Raw genomic sequence first — 14,041 nt, forward strand, 5'->3', positions numbered from 1 at the left:
CTACTACAAAGAACACAGTGCGGAGGATTGAACCTAAAGATACCTTTATGGGAGTACTACTGCAGTGTGAACTGTGAGTTTGGGTACGCATAAGTTGACCCACAGATTTCCTTCTAATATTAAAGATATTTGATGTGCTTACTACCCATCTCGCGAGTGTGAGTTTTGGGGAACGCTCCACCTATATATTACAAGTTCTTAAAGATACCTTGATATGCTTACTACCCATCTCGCGAGTGTGAGTTTTGGGGTATGCTCAACCTATACACTACAAGTTTTACGTTATAGCAATATGCCGTGCGTAGTTCAAGTGGACGAGGCCTCGGCATTGGAAAATAAACCTTGATGGGCTTATAATTACTTGATTAAAGTGTGAGTGGAGTATGTTTTAGAACCACCACTAGATCTTGAAAAAGCCATTAAGATTTATTGACGCATATAATGAATTTACTACACATTGGTTTTTGTTTTTATTTCCCTACATGCTGTTATATTCTGGAGAAATTACACCAGACAATCTTTACTGAAGACTCCACTACAGGAATTACCAATAAGGGATGTAATGGTGATATCTTCTTATGTTTTGTGTTATAGCGCTGTTGGTATAAATACAGATCTCGAATTTCTGGTAGTTTATGCTTTATCAATTACCTACACCTTTAAATTATACCTATATGTACACAGTTGTAGATAGTAATGCAACTCTATAAGATAGAAGCTGTCCCGGTGTTTGATGAGCTGGATTCCCCTTCTACTTTTGCTCCCATGTGCCTTGCGGCAGTGAATAAAAGCAATGAGAGTGGGGAGACCACTCACTCTGGGACGGAAAGGTGAGTAGAACAAGCCACTTCTGCTGTCCTTTACTGCACCAGTCCCCTTCCCTGTTGTGCGTTCACATTGTAAGAAAGGGCAGACCGTGGTTATGGGATGAGAGAGTACCTATTGTTGGGTGACCTATGTAGGAGAGACGCTGCTGGATTTGGCAGAGATTCATGCAGGGAGTCCTGCTGTCGAGTTTGTGGAGACCCGTGCAGGGAGCCTTCTTCCTAAACTAGGTGCCGGGTAAAGACAGCATGCAGCAATCCAGGAAGAAGCGCCTGCCCACCGATGACTTATGTTTCACAGATGCTTGATCACATCGTAGCCTTATAAATATCCTCTTTTAACAAAGTTAAATAAAAGTTTATTTTTAATTCAAATATATTATACATTATGAAAAGAGTGCATCACAATGGAAGCCTTCATGTTTAAGATCCTCTAGTGATCTTGCCAAACCATAAAAAAATAATAACTGGGATAAATCATGATCACAAACACACTCCTGTAATTATTTGTATGATCAGCCAAGAAAGAAAGTCTTGCCAACAATATCTCAATATCAAGAGATTAGTGGACATTCACAATAATCTGACCATATATCATTCTATTATTCATCACTTTGCCTTGTGGGCAGATAAATGTTAATCCTGTGTTGTAAAGGTGACCTGCCTGTCAGTAGTACCTTGGTCAATTCAGGCAATGTCATAGGCACCGGGCCTATTTCACATTTGAATGCAATTACAATTCTCTAGGCTGCTACTGTTAGCAAGTGAAGTTGCCACCCAGGAATGAAAAGGGACACCCACTGGACTGATTTGCAAGATCAATCACAATTGTGTCCACAAGTACAGAGAGCATCAAAGCTATGGGTTGGTCTATGGCTACACTGACTGGCCATAGCAGTAGCATCTCAGATGCCATGGGGTGAGGTGTGCTCAAACCAAAATCTAAATTACAGTGTAAAAATAAAGCAGCCAGTATTTACCGTGCACAGAACCAATATAACCCACCCAAATCTAATTCTATCTGTACATGTTACATCTGTCCCACCTGCAGTGCAACATGGATTTGCCCAATTGCTAACTTTATTGGTTTGCTAATAACTCTGAATAACCCACCTAGAGGATAAATATCCTGGTATATGTTGGTTATTTAAGGACTTAGAAGTTATGTTATGAGCAGAGACAAGGCACTGGTGGAATCAAACAGCCTTCACTAAATATTTAAAGGGGGATGATCTCCATAGGCCTAAGGGGTTTCAAGTCCTGTTTCTTTAACCACTTAACTGACAATTTTTCCCCCACAAAATGCTCAGAATAGTTTTTTTTCTCCTGCGTGAATTAGTTGAAGAACATGTATTTAAACTAGAGATGAGTGGGTTCGGTTCCCTGAGAACCGAACCCCACCAAACTTCACTACCCGAGCTGGGATCCAAGCCAGGATTGGGTTTTCATGCCTGACTCGGAAACCAGAACTAGGCAAAACATCATCATCCCGCTGTCGGATTCTTGCGGGGATTGGATTACATATAAGGAGGCGCGAGTCACCGACATTTTCACTCCAGCATTGGAGAGTGTAGAAAGAGGACGTGTCTCCGTCCTCAGTGTCCTGCATCAGTTCAGTGGTAGTGTCTTGTGCTGAATCAGTCCAGTCACAGTGGTAGTGTCCTCTGCTGCCATATGTCCAGTGCTGCTGTATAAGTCCAGTCCATTGCAGTGGTGCTGTGTTGCCCTGCATCAGTACAGTGGAATTGTCTTGTGCAGCATCAGTCCAGTCACAGTGGTAGTGTCCTCTGCTGCCATACAGTATGTCCAGTACTGCTGTATAAATCCAGTCCATTGCAGTGGTGCTGTGTTGTCCTGCATCAGCCCAGTGGTGGTGTCCTTGTGCTGCTGTATATGTCCAGTGGTACTGCCGTAAATGTCCAGTGGTTCTGTCATATAATTCCAATGATACTGGCATATAAATCCAGTCCAGTGATACTGCCGTATATGTCCAGTGATACTGCCGTATATCCAGTGGTACTGTCGTATAATTCCAGTGGTACTGCAATATAATTCCATTGTTATTGGCGTATAATTTCAGCGGTAATGGCGTATAAATACAGTCCAGTGATACTGCCGTATATGTCCAGTGGTACTGCCATATAATTCCAGTGGTACTGCCGTATAATTCCAGTGATACTGTTGTATAATTCCAGTGGTACTGGCATATTATTCCAGCGGTTCTGGCATATAAATCAGGTCCAGTGATAATGCTGTGTATGTCCAGTGGTACTGCCGTATAAATCCAGTGGTACTGTCGTATAAATCCAGTCCAGTGATACTGCCATATATGTCCAGTGGTACTGCCATATAATTCCAGTGATACTGCCGTATATGTCCAGTGGTACTACCGTATATGTCCAGTGGTACTGGCGTATAAATCCAGTCCAGTGATACTGCCGTATATGTCCAGTGATACTGCTGTATATGTCCAGCGGTAGTGACGTATAAATCCAGCGATTATGCCATATATGTCCAGTGATATTGCCATATACAGTATGTCCACTGGTACTGCCGTATAAATCCAGTGGTATTTCCATATAAATCCAGTTCAGTGATACTGCCGTATATGTCCAGTGGTACTGCCATATAAATCCAGTGATACTGCCGTATAATTCCAGTGGTACTGGCGTATAAGTCCAGTGATACTGCCGTATAAATCCAGTCCAGTGTTACTGCTGTATAAGTCTAGTGGTACTGCCGTATAATTCCAGTGATACTGCCGTATAATTCCAGTGGTACTAGCGTATAAATCCAGTGATACTGCCGTATAAATCCAGTCCAGTTGTACTGCCTTATAAAACCAGTGATATTGCAGTATAATTCCAGTGATACTGCCATATAATTTCAGTGATCCTGCCGCATAATTCCAGTGATACTAGCATATGAGTCCAGTCCAGTGGTACTGCCATATAAGTTCAGTGGTGCTGTCCTGTGCTGTATATTATTTACTCCAAATAAAGGGGTTATTAATATTTAATTCAAATAATTTTCACAGGGCTTGCCCTGTGTGGTGTAGAGGTACGCTCTCCTGTACCGCATATTGTTATATAACTCCATAAAAATAATGGAGAACAAAAATTTGGAGGATAAAATAGGGAAATATCAAGAACCACTTCCTCCTAGTGCTGAAGCTGCTGACACTAGTCATGACATAGATGATGAAATGCCATCAATGTCGTCTGCCAAGGCCGATGCACAATGTGATAGTAGAGGGCATGTAAAATCCAAAAAGCCAAAGTTCAGTAAAAAGACCCCAAAAAATTAATTGAAATGGTCTGAGGAGAAATGTAAACTTGCCAATATGACATTTAAAACATGGAGTGGCAAGGATCGGCTAAGGCCCTGGCCTATGTTCATGACTGGTGGTTAAACTTCAGATGACGATGGAAACCCTCATCCTCCCTCTAGAAAAATTATAAAAGTTAAGCTGGCAAAAGCACAGCAAATAACTGTGCATTCTAAGATGGTATCACAAATCCCCAAGGAGAGTCCAAGTGTGTTGGCGGTTGCGATGCCTGACCTTCCCAACACTGGATGGGAAGAGGTGGTTCTTTCCACCATTTGCACATCCTGTGCAAGTGCTGGAAGTAGTACCCGCAGTCCAGTTTCTGATATTCAAATTGAAGATGTCACTGTTGAAGTACACCAGGATGAGGATATGGGTGTTGCTGGCGCTGAGAATGAAGTTGACGATGAGAATTCTGATGGTGATGTGGTTTGTTTAAATATAGCACCAGGGGAGACACCTGTTGTCTGTGGGATGAATAAACCCATTGTGATGCCTGGGCAAAATACAAAAAAGCAACCTCTTTGGTGTGGAATTATTTATCCACAAATTCGGACAACAGATGTCAAGCCATGTGTTGCCTCTGTCAATCTGTAATAAGAAAGGGTAAGGATGTTAACCACCTAGGAACATTTTCCCTTATATGTCACCTGCAGTGCATTATTTTGAAGTCATTGTCAAGTTCAGAGACTTTGGGTAAGAGCGTAAGTGTAAGCAGTCCACTCACACCTAAATCCCTTCTTCCTGTTGTACCTAAGCTCCTGCAAGCCACACCACCAACTCCCTCAATGTCATTTCCTCCTCAGTCAGGAACGTAAGTAGTCCTGCAGGCCATGTCTACTATTGCTGCATATGATTCTGTCACCATTGAAAGAATGGTGGAGGATTATATGTGTGACAGCATCCAAGTAGGCATGTCAGACAGTCAGTATGTATACTGGCAGGAAAAATAGGCAATTTGGATGCCCTTGCACAAACTGGCTTTATTTTACCTAAGTTGCACCCCCTTCAGTGTGTACTCCGAAAGAGTATTTAGTGCAGCCGGCAAACCTTGTCAGCGATCGGCATAGGAGGTTACTTCCACAAAATGTGGAGAAGTTGATGTTCATCAAAATTAATTATAAATTCCTCCGGGAAGACCTTTACCAGCAATTGCCTCCAGAAAGTACACAGGGACCTGTGATGGTGGATTCCAGTAGGACAAATTAATACTCTGTGAGGAGGAGGATGTACACACTGAAAGGGGTGAGGAATTGGAGGATGAGGTCGACATCTTGCCTCTCTATAGCCAGCTTGTGCAAGGAGAGATTGATTGCTTCTTTTTTGGTGGGGGCCCAAACAAACTAGTCATTTCAGCCACAGTCTTGTGGCAGACCCTGTCGCTGAAACTATTGGTTTGTTAAAGTGCGCATGTCCTGTTTATACAACATAAGGGTGGGTGGGAGGGCCCAAGGACAATTCCATCTTGCACCTCTTTTTCTTCTATGCATCATGTGCTGTTTTGGGACTAGTTTTTTAAGTGGCATCCTGTCTAACACTGCCATACAACTCCAGGGGTACTGCCGTATAAGTACAGGGGTACTACCATTTAAATCCAGTCCAGTGGTGCTGTCTTGTGCTGCATCAGTCCAGTAATGGTGTCTTGTGCTGCCATAAGTCCAGTGGTGGTGTCCTGTGCTGTATATTATTTACTCAAAATCAAAGGGTTATATACATTACTTATATTATTATCCAAATAATTTTTACAGGGTTTGCCCTGTGTGGTGTAGAAGTATGCTCGCCTGTGCTGCATATTATAATAGCTCCAAATAAAATGGTTATTATTATCCAAATTAATTTTACAGGCTTTGCCATGTGTGTGTGGTTAAGGGGTGCGCTCTCCTATGCCACCAATATTGTGTGTGTATTACATTTGGGCAAATTCCAGCATGTCCCATGTTGTTTGTGCTGAACACTTGTGTTGCTTAGCTTAGCCATCCAGCTACCTAATTGCGCCTCTTTTTCTTCTTTGCATCATGTGCTGTTTGGGGCCTAGTTTTTTAATCTGACATCCTGTCTGCCACTGCAGTGCCACTCCTAGATGGGCCAGGTGTTTGTGCCGCACTTTTGTGTCGCTTAGCTTAGTCATACAGCCACCTCGGTGCAACCCTTTGGCCTAAAAACAATATTGTGAGGTGTTCAGAATAGACTGGAAATGAGTGGAAATGAATGTTATTGAGGTTAATAATACCGTAGGATCAAAATTACCCCCAAATTATGTGATTTTAGTTGTTTTTATGTTTTTCTTCAAAAATCATCCAGATCCAAAACCATATCCAAAACAAAACAAAAAAGGGTGGTTTTGGCAAACCCAATCCAGATCCAAAACATGAGCATGGAACCAGAGCCAAAACAAAAACACAAAACACGAAAAGTGCCTGCCGCATATCTCTAATTTAAACGTATAAAAAAATTTTTTTTTAAAAGGATGTTTTTTATTCATATTTGAAAAAAAATTGTTTTTGTTTAAATATTGTAATATCGATCGTCTCCATCAAAACATCATGACTATTGGAAACATTGTGACCATTGCAACTTTCATTTTAAAAGCTGGGACAGCCACCAGGTACACAGGTGGTGCTTGCGGGGGTTAATTGACACTTTGCCAGTGGCTACTATTGTCTGCAGCCACCTGGTGGGGGGTCCTGCCATGCTGACTGTTTAGTACGGCATACACTTGGGAAGGGTCCTGGGATGCAGAGGGACCACCCGGTCCCTCTCAAAGTGGCAGCAGAGGGAAGTTTCTCTTTCCATGCTGTCTTTCAGACAGGTTATATCCTCTGTGACCAGGTCAGATAAAGCACTTGCTTGTGTGGTCGCATCTGATGCAATCATTCGAGGCAAGTGGTTAAGGATGATTGGGAATTGACTCACAAGTGTAATAATATTCTGGATGTTTGTTCTTTCTCTCTGATGCTACTCCTAATATTGTATAGGAAACAAAAGGTCAATCTTCTGGCCAAAGAAATTTAAAATACACAGACTATATTGAAACAATATTAAGATAGGAGGAAATTTAAGGAGAAAGATGAATAGCTGAATAATAAAATAGTGGGATTTGAGAAATTCAGTGTCTAGTTGGAAAAAAAACTGGCTAGGGACAAAGTTTGAATAGAAAAGGTGTAAGCAATTCAGATGATCCTAATAAGGTTAAGATTTTTTATTTGACTGTACATGTGAGCAGAGAAATGTTCAAGAAACAATCAGAGTTCTATCCTAAAAGCCTCTATATAGAGAACTTTTACATCTCAACCTTAAAGTATTTGAAGACATTGTGTGAAAAGAATCAAGATAAACTGAAGAAAGACAATCCGAATTCAAAATAGAGAGTGGCATTGAGGACACTCCAAAAAGATGATTCTATTATGGTTAAGGCCGCAACGGAAGAGTTACAGTAATCCAAGATAAAAAATTATTACTTACGTGAGACAAATAGGCAACTGAAACATTACTAGTTTTATGACACTTTATAATCCTACTTCAAAGTTACAAGAACCTTAAGTGATGCATTTTATAATGAAATATATGCAATAAAACCATTATTATAAATGTTTTATTTTCTATATAAGTTTTTTAGACTGCTTAGTCTGTCTTGATAATTGGTACTTCCCTACAGGGTTGGACTGGCCCACAGGGGTACAGGAGAAACCCCTTGGTAGACCCCATTGACTGTAGCCTTACCTCCTCAGGTTCCAGATTGTGCACTTGAATTATACATTATCCATATGTTACCTTATATTGCACAGGACTGTTGCATATTTTGTTACAGTGCATTGCTGTTATTAATTGGTACATTATAATGCATGAACTAGCAATATTTACAATGAATATTTATCAATGAACCAGACCATGCACTCTCTAGTAATTAGCTAATAATTAGCCAAACCTCTGGAGACTGGTCACACCACTAAACATGGAACCCTACAAATACATTCTCCTGGTGGGCACTTCATGCCTCAGTCCGACACTGCTTACCTATATTATGCGATTTTTTTAAATGACTGTGAGTGATCCATATGGACTAATTGCACAGAACAGGTGTCCTAATGAAGTAATTAATTTTATGGAGTTCTGATTGGATACTGATGGTTTAACTATGGATCCAAGTAAAAAAACCACCTACCTCTGATGAAACCATCACTGCACTTACTTATGGAGAAACCAATTAGGTGTTGTTGATAACTTTGACTACCATCTGACATCTTTTTTTACCTCCAGTTACTGCATTACTAACCAACTACTGCAGGAGAAAAAATTGGTAACGGAGGTCCTGCATGGGCAGAGAGTGCTGGAGTGGAGATGTGATACCAGAATTGGGGCACTGATAAAGGAGAGCCTGGACAGAGAGAAACATATTTTGCAAACAGACTGCAGCCAGGGATGACTGGAGCACCTGTTAAGCATCTAACCAGGTGTTTGCTTTTTCCCTCGTGTGATATGCAGTTGTTCTAACTCAGTCCCTTATATGGAAAAGTCCACTGACAAGGATTGTTTCTGATACTAAGTGGATAACAGCAATACCATTGAAGCAGTGAGAAATATTATGATTAATACACTACAAAATGTAAGCCAGCTATTTGCAAATATGTGTAGGACTACAACTGACTAAAATCACTGGTCTGAAACATGGCCCTGGGATGCATTTAAGATTGAATGTATATAATGTATTGGATACTTTTTTGGTTGGAATGTGTTCCCTTAAATAATCTCAGTGCATTATATGAAATGCATTGTGATGCACCAATTATTCCTTTAACATATTCTACATTTTGTAAATATCATTGTTTTATGACTTGTTGATAAGTAGCTAGACAAATTAATATTTTCTAGAAAATTCAATTACTCTTTCTACTTGATGATTTTTTTCTGAAACTATTATCCATTCTCATTATTATTGCTAATATTTCTGTAAGGTGATGCATACAATACACAATACAGATAAAAAAAATTGCATACATTAAATGACATAAACATCTGAATAATGGATTTTTATAAATGAGACATCTACTTGAATGTTATTTAAATAATTTGTAAAGACGTGTGTAGACATGAAAAGGCCACTGGGGAAAAGATATGCAATTTAATTGCAAGTTTTGCTTTGACAGGTTAAAAAAACAATTACTCAATTTACATAATTGCCATAAACTACATTATCATTATATTAATGAATACATTATATATTGAAATTTAATTTAATGACAATGATTTTACTAAAACGGATCACTAATTTTCAAAAATAACTTTCAGTATTACATCAAAATTGTGCACAATGCTTTCCATTTATTACATACAGTATGAATGTACTAAATAGAGGTCCTTCAATTAACAACATATCAAGTCTCTAAGCATAATGTACTTTAGAAGACATAAAATTACTTATAATTGATATTCAATGAATTGGACAATACAATCCGTGACATCTGCTTGAGGCAGGCTTAAAAGGTTTGTTTGTTTGTTTGTTTGTTTGTTTGTTTGTTTGTTTCATTGTTTTTCTTTAAACTATATTAGCATTTTTTTTGTGTGAATATATCAGTCATTGAAATTATATTTGATAACAATAATTTGAAGCCAAACTGATGCAGAAAACTACAGTAGCTCAGCAAATTTTGAATATTGAAATCAACCATTCCTAATATTCCTGTATGGTGGAAGCAAGGCTATTAATAATAATCTCAGATCGAATACCGGGTACACACTAGAGCAACAAACATGTTCATGCTTCATTAGCATACTACAGGAAATTAGTGAAAGTGCTTGGTTGGACGTGCAATATGTCATTATTGCGGTAGCGCACAATGGGGGTAATTCCAAGTTGATCGCAGCAGGAATTTAGTTAGCAATTGGGCAAAACCATGTGCACTGCAGGGGAGGCAGATTTAACATGTGCAGAGAGAGTTAGATTTGGGTGGGTTATTTTATTTCTGTGCAGGGTAAATACTGGCTGCTTTATTTTTACACTGCAAATTAGATTGCAGATTGAACACACCCCACCCAAATCTAACTCTCTCTGGACATGTTATATCTGCCTCCCCTGCAGTGCACATGATTTTGCCCAGTTGCTAACTAAATTCCAGCTGCGATCAACTTGGAATCACCCCCAATGGGCCAAATTCAGAGTTGATCGCAGCAGCAAATTTGTTAGCAGTTGGGCAAAACCATGTGCACTGCATTGGGGGGCAAATATAACATTTGCAGAGAGAGTTAGATTTGGGTGGGGTGTGTTCAAACTGAAATCTAAATTGCAGGGTAAAAATAATGCAGCCAGTATTTACCCTGCGCAGAAACAATATAACCCACCCAAATCTAACTCTCTCTGCAAATGTTATATCTGCCCCACCTGCAGTGCACTTGGTTTTGCCCAACTGCTAACAAATTTGCTGCTGCGATCAACTCTGAATTACCCCCAATACCCCATACACACTGAGTGATGTACACAATATGTTATTACCAAATGGCATTTTGTGCCAACATCACTCCAGTGTGTGTACCCCACTTAAGAGTGCCAGAAACCAATCTGTTCATCCCAGTGTGGTGAGAGATGAGTTTCCATCACATACTGTATCCTTTGGTTATCACTATGAACACTAGAGGTGACATAGAATTCAGAATGGGTAATCTTTGGCATGTTGTGGTACTACAAGTCCCAGCAAATTCTTACTGCTAGTTCCACAGCAGCAGGAGAGCCAAAGGTTTCCTAAACTTAGTAGAGCAAGTACAAAAACAAAATCAATATTCAAACAATACATACTGTACCTCATTTTTTAAAATAAAATAAAAATGTCTCAAAATATTCAGCATTCCACATTCAACACATAGGGGCTAATTCAGACCTGATACAACGCACAGAAGCGATCAGGCCTGAACTGCGCCAGCGCCGCAGTGCGCCGGTGCATGGCAAACAGCAGATGGCTATCTTAGCCCTTGCGATCGTCTCTGCCTGATTGACAGGCAGAGGCAGTCGCCGTGCAGTAGGGGATGGGCCGGCGGTGTTTAGGTGCCATTTAGGGGGCACAGTCAGCAACGCAGAAGTGCCCAGACCAATGGGGGGTGGGCCACTGTGGCTGCGTGATGTCACATGCAGCCGCTGTAACCTGGGATGTGACGAGTAGCTGCCTGCCAGCTGGAAGCTACTGTTCCAATACAAAAGCATTGCCACTCTGCAATGCTTTTGTACTTGTGCGGGGGGTTGTCCCTGACTTGTGGGGCGGACTAGCCCTGTGCTGGGTGTCCCCCGCATGTCAGGGAAGCTGATAGTAGATGTGCTCAATTTAGCACATCTATGATCAGGTCTGAATCACCCACTCAGACAACAGCTGTCATCAGCCTATCTTCATTGAACAGGTTTTATTCTTTTTATATTTCTCGGTGTTAATAGAACTTGATTATAGAAAAAAAAACACTAAATCATGCAATCTCACAAAAACATATTCCTCTGTAGTTGGTTGATATGGACAAAGTAGACTAAGATTAATTTATTACAAATCAATTGTAAAAGAACTGAAATAAGAATTTGAAAGAAGCAATAAAGAATGTAAGAATAGTATTAATGTTAGCATGAGACGAAAGGAAAAGTAATGGTTTTTGAAAAAAAAATATTGGTTTATGGTCATCTTGTCTTAATTTTCTCCAGCAATCCCCATAACAAGGTGGCCTAAAAAAGCAACTGGTCTTTTCGGTTGCAGTGTCACAGTAACTTGTGCAATGAGCACTCACTGCTCGTGTGCTGTCAGCCCAGATCTAAATACTCAAATTTAGCCTACAGTACCAGATCAGGACGGTTAGTGTGAGGAATGCTGGGTAATGGGTTCATTTTCCTTTTTATTAGAACCCAAGGGAAAACATTGACCATTGTTTTGCTAGCCAGGTTGGAATTAGATGAAAAGTGTGACCTATTTTTGTTTGCCTCCTACAATGAAGGATATACGTACAGAAAGTCCAACAAAATGCTAAGTGCTGCTTAGGGGAGAGATTATGAAATATACCTGTGCCTTATCATGGTGGGGATGACTGTAGTTAAGCCATTGATCAACACTTGTAATGTTTCACTTGAACTAAAAGCAGTCAACCCAGAATTTAATAACCTAAGGCTGACCCTTCTAATTTGGGTCTGAGTTGTACTGTACTTTACATATCACACAGGGATCCAAGACTTATGACATGGCAGCAAATGTATGCAGTCATGAATGTATCTTTCAAATTTAAATGTTTATTGAATATGTCAAAATATCAAAAACATAAGGACGGGAAGGGGGTATAAAAATAAAAAGGGAGGGGATAGGAAGGGCAAGCATTGGGTACATAGAGCAATATGACAGATATTCAATTATAACATTACAATACTTGAGACATCTCTTTGGTACATGTGTATATTTATCAGCATACACCTTTGATCCCTTCATTAAATTACGTTGAAAATGCAGTTCAATAACACTTTGAATTTGAAACGACAGGCATACCCTACTGTACATCCCCGTAAACTTCCCTTCTGGAAAAATGGTACGCTTAGTTATAAATGTATCTTAAAAGGTCCTAACACTTTATATTGGCAGCAAAATCAGCCACTGTGATATATAATCTGTAACCAACGCTTCTAATAATATTTCTAAAGAAACCTTTGTGGAAGCCACAAATAGTATATTTAACCCCACATTATTAGCATTAACTATATCTGTCACAATCCACAGTACAGAGGCCTAATTCAGAGTTAACATAGTATTTGAGGTTGAAAAAAGACAATTGTCCATCAAGTTCAACCTATTTGTGGTCTCCTATGCACGATGATTTGTCTAAAATTATGACTGATGCTGATTTCAGCAGTTGCATTTTATCCCTTTTTATAGTAACTATAGTGCGTGACTATGCACCATAACCCTGGATATACTTATCCATGAGGAATTTATCTAACCCATTCTTAAAGGTGTTGACAGAGTCTGCCATTACAACTCCCTCAGGCAGGGAATTCCCAACACGTATTGTCCTTACCGTGAAAAAGCCTTTACGACGTATTGTGCGGAATCTCCTCTCTTCTAAACTGAGCGGATGTCCACGAGTCCTATGTGTTGATCTGGCCAAAAACAGGTCCCACGCTAGCTCTGTGTATTGTCCCCTTATATATTTGTAGATGTTGATCATATCCCCTCTTAGTCTCCTCTTTTCAAATGTAAACATCCCTAGCCCTTAATTAGTTTGGTTGCCCTCCTCTGAACTTTTTCTAGCTCCAGGATATCCTTTTTGTAGTACGGTGCCCAGAATTGTACACAGTATTCAAGATGTGGCCTCACTAGTGATTTGTATAATGGGAGTATAATACTCTCATCCCTAGCATCAATTCCCCGTTTTATGCATGCTAGTATCTTATTAGCCTTCTTTGCTGCCATCCTACTTTGGGAACTGCTGCTTAGTTTACTATCTATGAGAACACCTAAGTCTATTTCCAGTACAGTATCCCCTAATTTTACCCCATTCAGTATGTAGGTGTTATTTTTGTTCTTGCTACCACAGTGCATTATCTTACACTTGTCTGTGTTGAAGCGCATTCTCCATTTGGCTGCCCATGCTTCTAATTTAACTAAGTCGTTCTGAAGAGACTCAGCATCCTCCTCTGTATTTATAGCCTTACACAATTTGATATCATCTGCAAAAATTGACACCATGCTCTCTAGACCTTCTGTTAGGTCGTTAATGAAAATGTTGAACAATAGCGGTCCTAATACCAAGCCTTGTGGCACACCACTTAACACTTCAGTCCAATTTGAAAGAGATCCATTAACCACAACGCGCTGCTCCCTATTATCTAACCAATTACTGACCCAAGTGCATATAGAGCTGTGGCGAAAGCTTTGGCAAAATC

The sequence above is a fragment of the Pseudophryne corroboree genome, chromosome 5, assembly GCF_028390025.1.
Source record: "Pseudophryne corroboree isolate aPseCor3 chromosome 5, aPseCor3.hap2, whole genome shotgun sequence".
NCBI lineage: Eukaryota > Metazoa > Chordata > Amphibia > Anura > Myobatrachidae > Pseudophryne > Pseudophryne corroboree.